A 19,085-nucleotide genomic window follows, 5' to 3' on the forward strand; every position below is an offset into this window, starting at 1 on the left:
AATGATAGAGTTGCAAAGGACTTTAGAATATTCTATAAAATAATAGTGTCCAATTCAAATAGAAACTTTACATGAAGATCCTCATTGGCTACATATTAACTTAGAAAATCATATGTAAATATCATCTCTGTTCTATTTTGTTATTTTATTGTGTTAAGTTTTTTTAGTTTCTTGTTAATCATGTCGGAGCAGTACTGGGTATTTAACCCTTTTGCTATATAATATATAATGTTATAGCCAAAAGGTACTTTAAAATGCATAATATATTCATTATGTGCTGTAAGGGACCTTATTCATTCATTCAATAAGCATTTATTCATTACTCATTCATTCAATAAACATTTTAAACTCCTATCTCTTTGCTAAGAAAACTCCAAATTCGGTCAGAAGAGCCAAATACAACTGAAATAAATGAACAACAAAATGTACTAAGCATTATGCTAAGCATTTAGAACATGGGATGTAGAATGTCAGAGATGAAGAAGGCCTTAGTCCAACCATTTCATCATGTAGCTAGTAGTGTAGCTAAATTTCCCACAATGGTAGAAGAACTTAGCTTTACAAAAATTTTAAACAGTAGTTATCACAATCAGTGGCTACAACATCCCAGTTAAGGGGATAGAAGAGGAGTTATTATTTCCCCCTTTTTTGAGAAAAAAGGAAAGGAAACTGAGACCCAAATATGAGAAGTGACTTGTCCCAGGCAGTGAGCAAAGGGACCAGGACTAGAGTTAAGTTCTCTGATACGTAGATCTAGACTTTTCCCCTTTGTATCACAGTTCCTTCCCCCTCACCAACCCTTCAGGTTTCCTTGGGATATACAGCCAGAGCTCAGTAGTGATCCTATCAGGTGGGCTAGGGGAAAAAATGCTTGTAATCATTTTCATGAGAGTTCATGATTTTTCTATTTGATCTCCATAGCTAGACAGGAATGATGATAATGCTACTTACAGTTTGTGCAGAGCTTTTAACCCTATAGCATGCACACTCACTGCTGCAAATTACCCAGCCTTGAATAACCTGTTCTCTCTCTCTTTTTCCCTCCTTTAAGATCCTTTGTTGTTGTTATTTGTTGATTAAAATTTGGGCTTAAAGAGGATTGATGACATCATGAGGAGGAGGATGTCTTAACTTATAAATATATTGGAAATAAGTGAGGCAAAGCTGTGCAAAAGCTTCAGACTCATTCCCTCCTCCAAAGTCATTGGAGTATAGTGACAAGATTTAAGTTGGGACAATGGCAATGGGACCAGATGAAGTGGAAGACCTTGACCCTTCTAAGCTAAGGTCTTTCTCAGGTTTAAATTTGTCTGAGGCAATACCAATTCAATGAATAAGGACTGTACAAGAATTGATACAAAAGATGGCCTAGTTTATAATCAAAAGATAGCAGTCTGGGAGTAAAAGATCCTCACAATTGCTGGCCAGAACAGAAAACACTTGCTATTTATATTCAGTATATCAAAACTAAACAATGAGGCACAAAGACTTGGACTCAGCTCAAGTGCCATCTTCTCCAGGATGTCTTCTCTGATTACTCCAAACTACAATGATCTCCCCCTTCTATAGTACAAAGAGCAGTACACATGGGATCAGGGTTCAATACCATTGGGTTCCGTACATTTCCATGTCGCTTATTAGCTTGTGATTCTCCTCAAAATGTTTTCCTCATCATTTTCACAATGAGAACAGAAATTTTCCACCTCAGTCTTATGTAAAATGGTGGCAATAATTCTCATATTACCTAGTATGCATAGTTGTGAGGAATTTAAAAGACTAGAGAAGCTGAAATTATAATATTATGGTGAATAAATTCTTCCGATGTAAATCAACAACTATTCTTGAAACTTACAGAGAAAGGACTTTACTTGCTTTGGGTCCCTTGTACAGTATAGTTCAAAAGTGGGCTTAATTCTTGTTTTGCTGACACCTAAGTCAGCTCTTCATACATTATATTAAGCTTATTTGTTTGTCCTTTGTCATGTGTGGACTTAAGGAGATAGGTCAGCACTATGGAGAGAGTGAAAGATGTGGACCTTTATTTCAGCTCAGACATTTGCTAGAGATGTGCCTCATAAGGAACAATCATTTCTTCTTCCCTGAGCCCCCATTTCTTCCTCTGTAAAATGAGGGAAATCATTTCTCCTCTACTAGTAAAAGAGGGAATGAGAAAATGTTGGTTGTGATAGCACTGAGCAAGTTTCTTGTAAATTTTAAAATAAAAATCTAAAAAAGAGAGGGCCAGACTAGATGGCCTTTAAGGTTCTTTCCACTCTTATCTTTATGACATGTTTCTGTTGTCCTCCAAAACAAGGAATTTTTTTAAGGAAAAAAACAAGCTTTTTATTAAGCCCCCTACTATATGCCAGATACTTTACAAATATTATCTCACTTGATCTTTACAATAACCTTGGGAGGTAGCTACTACTATGATCTCCATTTTATAGCTGAGGAAACTAAAGCAAACAGATTAAATAAATTACTCATCACAAAGTTCATAAGTACTTGGGTTCATATTTGAACTCAGGTCTTCCTGACTCCAAATTTACCATCCTATTCACTGTGTCTTTCTTGGTTGCCAAGGTGTTCTTTATGCATGTCTCCCCCACAGTATCAACATACAGGAATCTTCAAGTACAGGAAGGAAATACTAAATAAGTAATTATGCTTTAGGTGTGTACTACATAGGGACAAAAGCATATCCATTCATTATTTCATTGGGTCTCTATAGATTAAGGCAGTATTATTATTCCTATTTTATAAATTTTATAATTATATATTTTATATTTATATTATATATATATATTTATATATTTTTAAAATAAATTTTATAAATGAGAATATTAGAGCTTGGATAAGGCATGAATCCATGACTCTTTTCCCCAATGTTAAGTTCCCTAAAAGCAGTTACTGTACCATGGGAATCACAGGTTTAGAACTGAAAGGGACATCAGAATGTCCTAGTCCCAATTCCTCCTAAGGCATTTTTGTATTCTTTACAGAACTGAGACTAGGGCCCTCCCATTGTAGGGGCTTTAATAAGTATTTGTTGAAAGAAACAATCAAAGAGGTGACTTCCTCACAGAATCATAATGTAACCCTTAGTGATAACCAACCTACAAATTAGTAGGTCTTGAACAGCGCGATTTTGGAAATCCAGACTAAGACTACAAGGGACTTTAAAACACGACCATTAGAAAAGGAAAGTGATCTTATACCACAGAATATCTCAGCTGAAAGGGACAGAAAAGGTAATTTAGTCCAATACCCACCCTATTTTCTATTTTTGCAAATAGGGAAACTGAGGCCCAAAGATGAGACATATTCCAGATCATCCAAACCAGCAGAGATAAGCTCAAAAACCATATCTTCTGGGTTCCAGTTCAGGACTTTCCCCCATGTTGTCAGCTGGGATGTCTAAAGGGGATCTTCTCTGACCGAGATTTGCACCCACAGGGACACCCTAATTTTATTGTATTGCCTTTTCCTAGATTGCATAATTGGGTCCCCCCAAAAAAACAACCTTCAAGTGAACCGGGAACAGTGCAAATTTTTCAAGCTGTCAGAGAATTCTTTGTCTGGCTCTTCCTCTCCCTTTTTTTTTCAAAAGCAAAAAACTTCTTATTTGGAATCTTTCCGATGCAGATGTGTGAGGACTCTTGCAATATCAATTTTTGGGATCTAGCGTCTTCTATTGACTTAAAGAAACAACAGCAGAGTTTGCAGATAAAAAGTTCCATTTTTCAACATCAGTCAGTGAGAAATGGGGTTTTAGCACCCCCTATATGTGGCACTGGGCCTGGAAGGGGAGTGAGAGGCAGGAGGAGGTTCTGAAAGCCCTTGCCTTCAGGGTTCTTGCAGGAAGAGGAAGCATGACCCCATGTCTAAGGAGAGACTGGCCCACAGAAAGCCCTTTGACAAGGGCCAAGGCAACCCCTGCTTTCATGGAGCAATCAGAGGTGAAGATAGGTTAGAATATTAACTATCAGAAACTCAGAGTTGGTCTTGTCTATTATCCTCATTTTATTTAGGATATCACATGCACTTGGCCAAAGTCTCAAAGCCCTCCTCTGTGATTGCCCTCCTGGACCAGAGCTACCTTTGGACAATAGCAGAGGAAGCCATGCACCTAGCACTAAAAACTAGAAGCAGGACTCTGGTCCGAGATTCAGGAGCTAGGAAATGCATGGGCTTTGAAGAGTTAACATCACTCTACAATTATGAGTGGATCATCACTGTGAATTATTAACAATGGGCATTTATTAATAATATTGAATTATTTATTCATGCTTATTGATGAATGAAGCAGTGAGACAGACTAGAAGAATCAGGGAAGGATGCCTTCCTGGAGGAGGCAAGGTTTCTTGGGACTTAGAATCAAGCTTTGTGGGTCCAAGGCAAACAGAGGAAATCATCAGAATGGATTCTAAAAATAGAATGCAGTATAAACTGCAGTGCCAGCCTGGTGGCACAGAATATGTGGGGGCCCAGGAAGGTTTCCAGGAGAAGGTGGAACTTGAGACCAGCATTAAAAGATGGGGAGTGTTTGGTTGGGGGAGAATAGGAGGAACTTTCCAAGCGGGGGGTGGGGGGGTGGGAGTGGGGGTGGGGGAGGTGGGAGGGAAGCCTGAAAAAATGAAGGTGGTGAAAGATTTTTGGAGTGAAGAACCCTGAATAAATCTAAGATGATATTATCACCACTCCTGTCTAGCTGGGGAGACAAACTGAAAATCATGAAACCACTTGGGGACGATTACAAACAACATATTTATAAAAGCAGTGATACAGTCACAACTGAGCCTTGGCTGTGAATCCTGAGGGGGCTGAGAGGAGGAAGAAGGGAAAGGCTGCCAGGAAAGCAGCTCAGATTTGGGAGCCAGGAGACCTAGGCTTTGCCACTCCCTGACTATGCGACTTAGGACTCACGTCCCTTTTTTGAGTATCTTCTGAAAGCTGAGGGGGCTGAATAAGATAAAGACCCCTTCCATCATTGACATTCTGTTTCTATGAGCATATCCTGCATCTCTGAGTAATCTGAGTGGGTTGGGATTAATCAGGGAAGGCAGGAAAAACGGCAGAAACCAGAGGAGTCAGACATCTGCAAAGAAGCCCAGCCCTACCTGTAGGTGGACCAGCCACCTGCATGGTATGATTTCTGGGGCACAGGAACAGCAGTTTCTAATTCCTTAACATCCTCCTCCTCTACTTCCCTACTGTTGCCTGAAAGTCCTTTAGTAGGACAAGTAGACCTTTCATTCAGCAGAAATTAGACTAGAAATGACTAGAAAATACTAGACTAGAAAATACTTTCTATTCATGCATATTCACTCTTGGTCCTCCCCTTTATGGTCTGACAAATCCTGTGACAAAGACTTCTTGGGTGTATCATGATTGATCTATAGGTCAATGTTCTCCTCCTCCCCAACTAAAAATGAAGAATCAGAATAGGATTATAGTGAAGACTTAATTTTATTATAAAAGGAGAAATATGAACACTGTATTTCTGAATATTAACAATAACAATATTTGAGGTCACTTAAAAAAAGTAAAATGGAAAGTTCACCAGTTTATCATTGAGCACTTCCTCTCCATCTCCCTTCTTTCCTTCCTATTCCTTCTGTCCCCTCAATATTTCACCCTTTCCTTTCTCTCCTTGCCCTTAGAATCTTTAAAATCCAACTGTTTAATTTTATAGACAGAAAAAAAAAAGCTGAGGCAAAGGCTCGTAGATTTAAAGATGGAAAGGAGCTGGACCCCCAACTCCATCACTCTAAAGATGGGAAGCCTGAGATCACATAGAATTGGGATTTGAATCCAGATCTTCCCTCCTGGAAGGTTGCTACTCATTACATGTCTTTGAACCACCCATGTCGTCTCTGTGGTTCAGTTCTCTACCTTAAAAATTAAAAATGTTTGTTGCTGAGTCATTTCAATCATGTGAGATTCTCTGTGACCCATTTCAATCATGCGAGATTCTCTGTGACCCATGTGGGTTTTCTTGGCGAAGATACTGAAATGGTTTGCCATTTCTTTCCCCAGTTCATTTTAAAGATGAGGAAACTAAGCAAACAGGATGAAGTGACTTGCCCAGGATCACAGAACTAGTAAGTAATTGAGGTTGGATTTGAACTCAGGTTCTCCTGAATCCAAGCCCAATTATATTGTAATACCTAAACTACCCATAAAAATTGGAAAATCAAACTATATTGCTTGTAAGATTCCTTTCAGCTTTCCTAGTCTGTTCTGATGTCCTAATGTTCTTCCTAGTCCCAACATTATATTTTAAGGGCCCTTTCATTTCAGATAGCCAGTGTTCTAAGGCTGCTTCCAGTTCTTCTAGGATTCTATAAAGCAAATCTGGGCTTCTGTTTTAATGACTGAGCAGCAGAGAAGAGCCCCAGAGAACAGTTGATTTATATTGCTGGACTAAGCTATCCAACTGTTAATAACTGGAATAATGATAATAATAGCTCAGTTTTCTCACAACCATCAAACTATGTAAACACTGTAACTCGCGCTGCTTCTGTTTTGCAGATCAGCAAAGTAGAACTCAAAGAGTTTCTGATTTCTCCAAGGTCATATAGTTTGGGAAAGTATAGAAGGCTAGAAGGCAGGACCATCACCTAAGCCTTCTCACTCTATCATAAGAGACCAGATTATCCTACCATACAACAAGAAAAACAGCCCCACACAGTAGGTATTTCAATGGACCAACCAATCATTCAGCAAGCATTTATTTAGTATCTTCCTTATGCTAGAGAAACAAAAACAAAGAGTGAAATAGTTCCTGCCTTCAAGGAGTTTATATTCTTTTCTCAGAGGTAATTGGATTAAGTGATTTATCCAGCAACATATGAACAACTTGTTAATGTCTGAGGCTGTATTTGAATCCAGGTGCTCCTGAATTCAGAGGGGTGATGTATCCATAGCACCACTTAGCTGCCCCATATTCTACAAGGGACATTTATATCTAAATCTATAGATAGATAGATAGATAGATAGATAGATAGATGAGCTAGATATGCATACATGTATGTACATATAAATATAGTATGTATTCATACATATACATGTGTTATAATACACAGTGTACATACCATCACATACACAATTATGCATAATATACATGTGTGTCTTATATGTATGTATGTGTATATCTGCCGTTTATGTCTGCATATACATGCTTACATGCATGCATACATACATATGTATATGTGTCACAATGAATGGTGTACCAGCTCTGAGTCAGGAGGACTTGAATTCAAATCTGGCCTCAGACACTTATACCTGTGTAACACCAGACAAGTCACTTAACCCTGTCTGCCTCAGTTTCTTTATCTGTAAAATGAGTTAGAGAAGGAAATGACAAATTACTTTAGTATCTCTGCCAAAAAAAATCCTAAATGAGGTTAGTAAGAGTCAGGAACAACACAGCAGCTCAACAGCAGTAACTTAATAGCAACAACAGAAAAGGTTTTGGATTTGGAGCCAAGAATATTTAAGTTCAAATCCTACTTCAGCTACTAGTTTTGTGACCCTAAGCAACTTATTTAACCTCTTTGAATAGAGGAATTTGGAAATGAAAAATTTGTGCTTGGTAACTTCTACAATCCCTTCTAGTTTAAAATCTCTAACTCTATGAATCTATGTATATTCAAAATAAATCCAAAATAAACCCAAGTGAGTCTTTCCAGGAAGTCAGTTTAAGGGGACCAGGGTCAGCCCTATGTGGAAGGAGGCTCTTGAGCTAAACTTCAAAGGAAAAGAGGGTTTCTTGGAGGTAGGGGAAGAGTGAGTACATCCCAAACATGGGAGCCATGGGGTACTAAGGTATCAAGTTGGGAGAGAAGTATTCTGCAAGGGAAATGGGAAGAAGTTAGGTTAAGTTCCTTCATCTTACCTAGAACACAAAAATTTTTGGCACCGCCCTATGGGGTTGTATGGGTTATTTAGATCTGGATCAGCAGATTAGGAAACTCCAGTGATAATAACAATAAGAAAATATGAACTACATTATAGCTGGAAAACCCTTAATTTAATATACAGGCAGTAAATATTTATAAATCACTTTAGATTTTGCAGCATATTCTACAAATATTCTCACACCATATTCTCTCAATAAGCTTAGGGGTGGGGTAGGTATGGGGTAGTGCTACTTTTATCCCTGTTTTACAGATGAGAAAACAGAAGCAAGAAACAATTAAGTTATTTGCCCACGGTGATAACCAATAATTATAAAAGTCTAGATTTGAACTCAGGTCCATAGCTACATTTAGTACACTATCTGCTGCCCATCTAGATGGAAGTTCAGTCTTTGACTCTTTTCTTTAAAGTTTTATTATTATGTATTTTACATGATCCAATAATTACAGATTACTCTTAGTTTGTGAAAGACATTATAACAAAATAAAATAGGTAAGTAAAGCTAATAACACAGTGACCCCATCTGGATATGCTATGTTCTCATTTTATGATGAGATAACTGAGACCCAGACAGTGAAAAGCCAAATAATGAGAGAACTAGGATTTGCACACTATACTCCTCTCCCTTCCCTATATTAGGATTTTCAGTTTTCTTAAATTTAGCCTGACCAGGCTTTTAGTTTTCCCAAATTTCTTCAAACTCCCTCCAAAGATCATGCGTGTATTTAAAGCGTTAACAACTGTGAATCTGAGGCTATAACTTATTTCTATGATAATGGTTATTATTGATGTTATTGTCATAGCTAATATTTATATAGCACTAACTGTGTGCCAGGCACTGTGCTAAGGGCTTCACGATGATCTTATTTGATCCTCAGATGGATCATTCTACTTTGGAAGCTAGGTACCGCTGTGACCTGGAGTCACAAAGACATGAGTTCAAATACAGACTTATTATTAGCTATGTGACTGTGATCAAATCACTTCTCCTCCTTCAGGCTCAAATTTCCTTGTGTGTAAAATGGAGACAATAATAAGACCTACCTTCTGCAGTTGTAAGGATGAAATGAGATAATATTTATAAAGCATTTCACAAACCTTAACACACAATATAAATGCTTTATCCCAGATGTATAAAGCTATGAAAAGCAGTCTGTGAAAAGTCTGAAGGCTGAGAGAAGGGACAAGGAATTTTTAAATTTACATTTCTTTAAGCCCTGAAGACATTGTTGGTATTGAGAAGCAGAAACATTCTGCTGTGAGTAGTAGAATCAGATCTCACCGGAAATCCTACTCTGTTAATATGGGTACACACACACACACACACACACACACACACACACACACACACACTTGGCCTAAATTCAACTTAATCTGTCTTAAGTTGCCACATACCTAGAAAGTTTTTATGAAGTAGCATTTAAAGTCAGATCTTCCTGACTTCAGGCTCAGTGGTCTATCGCTATGCCATGGAGCTGCCTCAGCATTGTTACAGAGTTGGAATAGGTTGTCAAGAGCTATACCAATAGAGTTCAAGCTCTGAAAGCCCCCCTAACTTATCCAGGCTTTCAGTATGACTCAATCAATATAATGTGTACCATATTCATCTGAATACCAGCTTGGCTAAGTATTGGGAGATTGCAACATGATGAAGTTTTCAGCTACAACAATTCACTCATGAAAGCATCAAAAGGATTGCAAAGTATGCTGGAGGAGAAAGTAACTTATGGCATTATTAATCCATTTAAAGAAATAAAGTAATATTAGTTGTGGAAGACACCTTCAAGGACTTCCAATTCAACTTACACCAGACTGGAAATCACCTATATAACATCCCAGACAAGTGAAAATATAGTCATTGCTAAAAGCCTTCCAGTGATGGGTAACTCATTACACATCTTAAGGAAATCATTTGGGAAGAGAGGGAAGGAAAGAAGACAAAGAGGGATGGAGTGAGGAAGGTAGAGAGAGAAGGAAGGGAGCAAGGGAAGGAAGTAGAGAGAGAGAGGGGGAGGAAGAGAAGAGGAAAGGAAAGAAGGAAGGAAGGAAGGAAGGAAGGAAGGAAGGAAGGAAGGAAGGAAGGAAGGAAGGAAGGAAGGAAGGAAGGAAGGAAGGAAGGAAAGAAAGAGAGAGGAAGGAAGGAAAGAAGGAGAGAGGAAGGAAGGAAGGAAGGAAGGAAGGAAGGAAGGAAGGAAGGAAGGAAGGAAAGAAAGAGAGAGGAAGGAAGGAAAGAAGGAGAGAGGAAGGAAGGAAGGAAGGAAGGAAGGAAGGAAGGAAGGAAGGAAGGAAGGAAGGAAGGAAGGAAGGAAGGAAGGAAGGAAAGAGGAAGGAAGGAAAAAATAAAGGAAGGAAGGAAAGAAAGAGCGAGGAAGGAAGGAAGGAAGGAAGGAAGGAAGGAAGGAAGGAAGGAAGGAAAGAAGGAAGAAAATTTGATAAGCAGAACTGAATAAAATATGCCAGATGTAGTTTAAGTAACAAAGATAATGGGTAATAAATGGTAGATCATAGATAATAGCTGGTGGATGATGAAGATGGGGACCTCAGACCCTCCAAATTTAAACTGAAATGACTTTATGACCAACTTCAATCATCTTCCTAGTTCTAGATACAGCTTTCACTTTCCCAACTACTCAATATTTTGAGGAAAAGAGGAAGAGGAAGGAAGAAGCAATGAATGGAAAATGAGAAAGATATTCTGCCTTGGGAGTCTGAACCTCTGAGCCTTTTCCTGGCTCTTCCATTTTATGCACTGCAGCAAATGACTTTCTCTCTCTAAGCCCTCAGTTTCCTCAATTGTCAAATGGAGATAATAAACCTTATACTCTTTTCTTTATAAGACTTCTGAAATAATCAAATAAGATCCTGGATGAGAAAATAACCTCGTAAATTATAATGCAACAGAAAAATGGATAAGCTAATCAGAAGAGGGACAAAGAAAAAGATAGTATTGTATATCATTGAAAGTTTCCTTAACTGGTCAGGCAAAGCTTACTTGAAGAAAAAGAGAAATCCCCAAAGGGACTTCCTGAGGGCAGAGATGAAAAGAAGAGAAACATGTTTTTTTAAATCTTTGAGACCTGGATTCAGTTTTAAACTCTTCTACTGAACTATCTGTATGATATGAGACACAAAATTTTCTTTCTGGGGACATCAGTGTCCCTTTGGCAAAATGATGAGTTTGGATTGAATGGTCTCTAAGGTCTGTTGCAAACTTGAAATCCTAGAATTCTCTGCTATATAGTTGGTATTGAGAGAATATATTCTGAGTTACTTGACATGAACCTAAGACCTTTTTTAGCATCATGGTAGTGCTATCATGATAGCGTGGTAGTGATGTGGATACTTCTTCCTTCCCCTCTCTTCTCCACTGCCCATCTCCCTGAGTCCTTGTTTCATCAAAAGCAAGACAATACCTTTAAGTGGATACATCCCACCATGTTTACACTGATTTCCAATTCTTTAGAGTGAAAATTAGATGGCACTCCAACTGAAGCCAGAAGCTGGAAACAGAAAGAGCTCCATAACTATTTATCCAATGGTAACCACTAGGAGCCACAGGATCAGCATCTAGTGGAAACTACCTGTTGAATGGAAATTATATATCTGGGGCACAAGTGGGCACAAGTCTTTAAGAAGAAATCCTATGATATCTTATAATGAGCATGTGCTTCCCAAATGAGTGTCCCAAAAGCATATTGCCTCTCTATGTATGTTCAACATGTATCCAATTCTTTTCACTGATGGTGGATACATCCGTAAGGAAAGTATATCCTAAGCTTAAAAAAGAAACAATTTTTTTTTCATTTTTTCATACTCTACTATTTTGAATTGATTGTGTAATCTGTCTAATTAGTAAAAATAAATATAAAGGTAGGGGCTCATGAGTTATGGTTTTAGCCTACATACAGAAAAGCAAAGTTCCTTAAATCTGAAATACTCTCCTTTGGAAGATTCATTCTGTAAAAAGGGTGCGGGAGAGGCTACTCTCAGGTATAAACCTATATTTCAAACTTAACTGTGCCCTTCCCCCAGGCTCTCAAATCTGTCTCCATCCCTCCTGCTCCAGCATACACAAGCTTTTCTTCTGATAGACGTGGCTTCTGTTTATACCACAGTTTCCACAAAAACAAATTGTCCTCTAAACAAGACAGCTGCCTGGTGGCTCCCCAGGGTGGGGGCCAGGGCTGGAGAGAGTGCTAGGGCTGAGGAGTAAATCTGCTCCTGCTTCTGCAGTAACAGTGATTCAGGCCTCGGGAAAGCTGGGTTTATTAAAAATCATCCGTCTGCGTTCCCAATATGACTTACTGTACGCATCTCTCCAGGAGAATGGATGAGCCTTTTAGAAGTTAATGTAAGCAACCATGCCCTTTGTTTGTATCCGGCTTAGGAAGCAATAAGTTTGCTCACATCAGACACACCATCTGGGAGCCTGGGGTGTGTGGAGGGGTGGGGGCTGAGGGTGGGGGACACTGGGGAAGAGGTTTCATTCAGAGGCAAGCTGGGATCTGTCAGGTTTTCCTTTGCAAAACCCTGAGTCCCAGAGAAGACATAGTATTCATGATAAAATCACCCCCAATAAATGCTCTCACTTTTATCCTTTTTAAGATTTATAGTGTAATCCTTACAACTCAGTAGTGTAAGTGATATGACTGCTATTCTCTATTTGACAGATAAAAAAACTGAAAGGCTAAAATGCCCAGGGTCACAGAACCAGTAAACAAGGAAGCCAAGAATCCAGTGTCATGGCTTAAGGGGGAAACAAAAAGTTCAGAGGTAGGGAATTTGAGTTCAAATCTTAACATTGCTCTTAACAAATTGTCAAGTAGGAGAGCTGGACTAGATTATCTCTAAGTTCTCAGAATCAAAAATCCAATGAACTCAGATGCCATGAATCAAAATCCATGAGCCTTTCTAATGCAAAAAGAAATTTTAGAAGCAAACTTTGGGACCCTAAATAGACCTTGGAATCCATCCTACTTGAAGTAGAAACTCCCTTTGCAGCATCCCTCCAGATTCTTCCCAAACTGTTCCTAAAACACAGGAGCTCAAATATTCTACAGCTGAACCTTCCTCCTCATATTAAACTCAGACTGGCCTCTTACTTTTCCTCATTACTTCTTGGACTGACCTTTGGGATTTCATCCTGTAGAAGTTGATCCTTCTTTCTCATTGAAAATCCAAAACAAAATTCAGAACTTTTCTGTCTATGCTTCTTCTCCCTAGGTTTCCCTTTTCTTTCTGTGAAAGAAGGCCTTCTTTTCAGTCATCAGTCTTTGAAACTTCAGCACGATCCTCAACTCTTCTCCTTCTCTCCTTCCTTAGGTCCAATGAGTTGTAAAGTCTTAGGGAATCTACCTGACATTATTCTCTCTGTCATCCCATTGCCTCTTCACATTACATTTGTCTTAACTGGGGCCTTCATAACCATTCTCCCTTCCTCTCTTCCTCCTTTCTTCTGTAAATGTCCACATTGAAAATTAACAATTAACTTTAGGATTACTCCAAGCTGGCTTGAGCACAGCCCTGATTGGACCAAAAATCCAGTATTTTCATTTTTAACTTCATCTCCCTGTCTTTGCACACTCCAGAATGATGAGGGCATTTTCACAAGGGAAAAGAGACTATACAAATTCAAAATAATATTTTAAGGGAAGATCATTAGAAGTTCAGGTAAAAGAAATCTAAGCAGAATACTGACTAATTCTTCTATGAGAGCCTATATCATTTTTATTCTCATGGTCCTGTGAATTTCTAAAAGCCTTCTATATCTCTTTTTCAGAGTTCCCAAAAAAAGGGTACTTTCTTCTAGAGACAAATGAAGATTTACCTCCCTGAATGAGCTAGGTCAAATTCATTGATCCATTCTTCAATCCCAGGCTTACTCTCAGTCAATCAGAAGGTACTTATTTGCTATTGAATATCACACATATCCTCTCATCCAATAAATGACCACCCATCAGAGGGGACTGAGAGAAGAAAGAATAGGAAGTGAACAATTTTACTTATGATGAGAAGAGAGGCAGTCTGGAGAAAGGAAGTCAGCCTTGCCCAGGACTGTGGTCCCACATAAGAGGCCTTCCTATCTTCCTTCAAGTCCTTCTTACCTTCTAGTGCAGGGTTTTTAAATTTTTGTTTTATTTATTTTAATGTACATTGCTTTATGAATCATGCTGGAAAAGAAAAATCAGAGCAAAAGGGAAAAATTATGGGAGAGAAAAAAAAAACAGAAAAGAAATGAACATAGCATGTGTTGACTTACATTCAATTTCCATAGTTTTTCATTTTTTTGTTTTTGTTTTGTTTTGTTTTGTTTTTTCTGGATGCAGATGGCATTTTCTATTCTAAGTCTATTGGGATTGCTTTGAATCACTGGACCAGCGAGAAGAACCAAATCTTTCATAGCTGATCATTACATATTTTTGTGGTTATCATGTACAATGTATTCCTGGTTCTGCTTGTTTCATTCAACATCAGTAATTTGTAAATCTCTCTAGGCCTTTCTAAAATCAGGTTGTTCATTGTTGTTTTATAACACAATAATATTCTATTATCTTCAAACATCACAACTTATTCAGCCATTACCCAATTGATAAGCATCTTCTCAAATTTCCAACTTGTTGTCACTACAAAAAGAATCACTACAAACATCCCTGTATATGTGGGTCCCCTTGAGCCATGACCTCCCTAGGATACAGACCCAGCAGTGATATTGCTGGATCAAAGAACATGCACAGTCTGATAGCCCCCCAAGCACAGCCCCAGATGAGCAGGTTTTTTTAAAACTTGTTTTCTACTCACTACCCTTTTTCTCCCAGGAAATTTTTACATGACCCCAGGCATATAGATATTTTAAAAAATTATACAAATCAAACATTAGTTTGATAATGTCATAATTTTGCAAACCCACATTCAGTTAAAACACCCCAAATGGGGCTGTGAACCACAGTTTAAGAAGTTGGTTTATAACCTAAAACTATATTATAAAGCAACAGTCATCAAAATCATTTGGTACTGACTAAGAAATAGAGTGGTGGGTAGTGGAATAGGTTAGATATACACAACACAATAATTAGTGACTACAGTAATCTAATATTTGATAAACCCCCAAACTCCAACTTCTAGGATAAGAACCCACTATTTCATAAAAATTTCTGGGAAAATTGGAAAATGATATGTCAGAAACTCAGCCTAGATCTACATCTCACACCCCATAGCAAAATAAGGTACATGATTTCAGGTAAAGGGTGATATCATAAGGGACTGAGGAGAACAAGTGTTAGTTAGTTTACCTAGCAAATTTTTGGAGATAGGAGGAATTTATGACCAATGAAGAACTAGAGAACATTATGAAATGCAAAATAGACAACTTTTATTACATTAAAGTAAAAAGGTTTTGAACAAACAAACCTAACATATACAAGGAAGTATAAAATTGAAGAAAAAAAATTTACAGCCAGTGTTTTTGATAAAGGCCTCATTTCTAAAATACATAAAGAACTGTGTCAAATTCATAAGAATACAAGTCATTCCCCAATTGATAAATGGTCAGATAATATGAACAGATAATTTTTAGATAATGAAATTAAAGTCATCTATAACCATATGAAAAAATACTCTAAATCACCATTTATTAGAGATCAATTAGGTGTGAAGTACCACTTCACACCTATCAGATTGGCTAAAATGACAGGAAAAAATAATGATAAATGTTGGAGGAGATATGGGAAAACTGGGACATTAATGCATATTTGGTGGAGTAGTGAAATGATCTAGCCATTCTGGAAAACAATTTGGAACTATATCCAAAGATCTATAAAATTTTGCATAAACTTTGATACAGCAATGTTATTATTGGGTCTGTATTCCAAGGAAATCATAAAGGATAGGAAAAGACCAACATGTGCAAAAGTGTTTGTAGCAACTCTTTTTATGATGTCAAAGAATCGAAAAATAAGTATATGCCCATCAATTGGGGAGTGGCTGAATAAGCTATGGTATACGAAAGTAATGGAATATTATTGTTCTATAAGAAATGATGAACAGCCTGATTTTAGAAAGGCCTGGAAATATTTACATGAACTGATGCTAAGTAAAACAAATAGAAACAGGAATAACAATGTACACAATAACTGCAGCAGCAGGAATTGCTTTGATCCACTATGAAAGATTTAGTTCTTCTCAGTGGTTAAGCTATACAAACTAATAAATAAGATTTTTACAAAATTTGAATTTATATACTATGTCAGTATTAAATTTTTTGCACTTTTTTCGATTTTTTAAAAAAACATAAAAAAGGAACTATGTTTTTGGTTTTAAAGATGGAATGCGCCTAGTTTTTATAAATAAGCTTTTGTAGCTCAATGATCCAAAGCAATCTCAATAAACTTTCTATAGAAAACATCATCTGAATCCAGAGAGAGAACTATGGAAACTGAGTGCAAACCAACAAATGCTATGTTCACTTTTTTTTTCTTTTTCTTCTATTTTTTTTCTCTTGTGGTTTTGCCCTTTTGTTCTGACTTTTCTCTCCCAATGATCTATAAAGAAACCTGTACTTTAAAAATAACATTTATGTATAACCAGAAAAAGGGAAAAATAAATAAAAATAAGGAAAAAAGGGGAAAAAAAAGAACAGGTTCTAGAGAAAGCCTTTCCCATCCCCCTTAATTCTAGATCTTTTTTTTTCCTTGTATTTATTTCCAGTTTATCTTGTCAATGTGCTGTTTGGACATAACTTTTTCATGTTGTCTCTTCCTCAGACTGTGAGGTGCTTGACAGACAGGACTGCATTACTGTGTGGAGCACAGTGCCTGATATAGTAGGTGCTTAATAAATGCTTATTGATTGATGGCTGAAACCACACTTTAATACAATTTCAACAAATATTTACTGGATGCCTTATGCCTAGAAAACTTTGTTTTCATTACCTGTAGTTCCTGCTTGCAGGGAGTAAATATATTCTCTTTAAAGGATGTTGGTGGAAGAAGAGTATACAGAGCTGACATAAGGCAGGCACAAACAACTTTGACATTAGTGAGGTTAGGACAAGAAAAAAAAAAAGAGATCCATTCAGAAGGGAATGAGTGATTCTTGGAGAGAGTTTAACATTTACCTAGAGTGATCAGAGAAGGTTTTACAGAGGAGCTGACAATTGAACTGGACCTTTATGGGAGGGGAAAATTACAAAAGACAGAAATGCAAGGAAGTGTTCCTAGCATGGAATGGAGTAATAATAATAATAATAATAATAATAATAATAATAATAATAATAATAGCTAACATTTATTTTCATCCTCACAATAAATCAAGAGATAGGTGCTATCATTGTCTCTATTTTACAAATGAGGAAACTGAGGTAAACAGATGTTAAATGACTAGGAAATGTCTGAGGGTAGACGTGAACTTCGGTTATCCTGACTCCAAATCCAGGACTCTATTCTCTATTATCCCTAGATCAAAGACAACTAGTAAAGTAAGACTGGGTAAGCATAGAAATTGTCCATTTATACATATGGCTAATCATTTTCACCACCAATCACATTTCATTTATTACTTATTTTGTTTATTTACTGTAATATTGTGAATATTGTGGCAAAAGCCCCTTATTTGAAATCAGGAAACCTAGAGACCAGGGTAGCATAATGGATAGAACTCTAGACCTAGGATTAGTAAAGTCTACATTCAAATCCAGCCTCAGAAACTTATTTGTGTGAACTGGGGTAAGTCATTTGACTTCTCTACCTCAGTTTCCTCATGTGTAAAATGATGGTTATAATAATACTCATTTCTTAGATTGTTGCCAAAAAAAAAAAGAAAAAAGAAAAGAAATAATATTTGTAAATCCTTGTTATCTCTAATTGCCTTCAATCCTTACCTGCCATATGATAGCAAGTAAATACTTTTTCTCTGAAATTCAGCTTTCCTTTCTGTAAAATAAAGTCCATCACATTTATGCTGCCTATTTCATAAAACTGTTTTGAGAAAAGTGCATCTTTAGGTCATTATTATTATTGTTAACATTTCTTCTTAAAGTTACTGCCACAACTTAAAACTTTCTCTAATATAATCATTCTGGTATAAAAATGCCCTGCAGATCTCAAAACTTATGTCCATTTTACCCATATCCTAGTTTTACCTTCCAAACTAGAAAGACTTCATCTATAAAGACAGAATCTTATAAAGCAGAGGGAGATAATGAAACTCTAGAGAATAGGCCTCAAGAACCAGGAAGACCAGAGCTCAAATTTCACTTCTGATATAGACTGGCTGGGCAAATTACTTATCCTAAATAAATGTTCTAAACATTTCTTTAAAGTTCTAAGTTGCGAGAAGGTCCTGATCTCTAGAATTTCCTTTTTGGGAGCTCTCCATGTTAATAAAATCTCAGGTATAGTCCCTAATCTCTAGTAACAGACTAATTAAAAGCAGAGACATTCATTACCAGGTAACCATTTCACAGAAGAATATAATTCATCAGGAAGTAGCAAGTTGACTTTTCTTATTAGTCAAATAATTATGAAATCAAGGAATCTTAGCGATTGAGGACATCTTACAGAGTTTGACACAGGGCCTATAATGTTTAGCATAGGGCCTGACACACAGTAGGTGCTTCATAAATGTTTTCCATTTGATTTTATTCCAACCAAACGTCAAGAGATTTTACAATCTTCTCAACATTTGGTCACCCAGCCTCTGCTTGAAGATATCAAATGAAAAGCAACTTATTCCTTGATAAGACAGTCTATTTCATATGGAGACATCTCTGATTTCAAAGCAGATTTTGGGTTTTTTTCCATTGCTTTATGTTTTTAATTTATGGAATAAAATAAGTATTTTCATAAAATAGTATAATAAAAATAATTCTACATGAAATTGTAACCCTATTATATATAGCTTGTCATTCCTTGCCTTGAAAAAATCCCTTTCTGTTGTTCTCAACCAATTCTGTTTGCCACATATATGTGTGTGTACATATATATATATATATTCTCTTCCCCATGACACCATGACAATCCTTTGGACTGTCAGAGAGCTGACTGACCTTCAGGTCAACACCTGCACTTTCATAAATGAATCTTTTAATGGCATGGTCTCTCATCTTTTCTCCACCTTCACTGCCCTCTTCCCAGTGTGGTCTCTCCCTCTCCCAGAACCTCCATTTC

This window comes from Sminthopsis crassicaudata, chromosome 1, assembly GCF_048593235.1.
Source record: "Sminthopsis crassicaudata isolate SCR6 chromosome 1, ASM4859323v1, whole genome shotgun sequence".
Classification (NCBI taxonomy): Eukaryota; Metazoa; Chordata; class Mammalia; order Dasyuromorphia; family Dasyuridae; genus Sminthopsis; species Sminthopsis crassicaudata.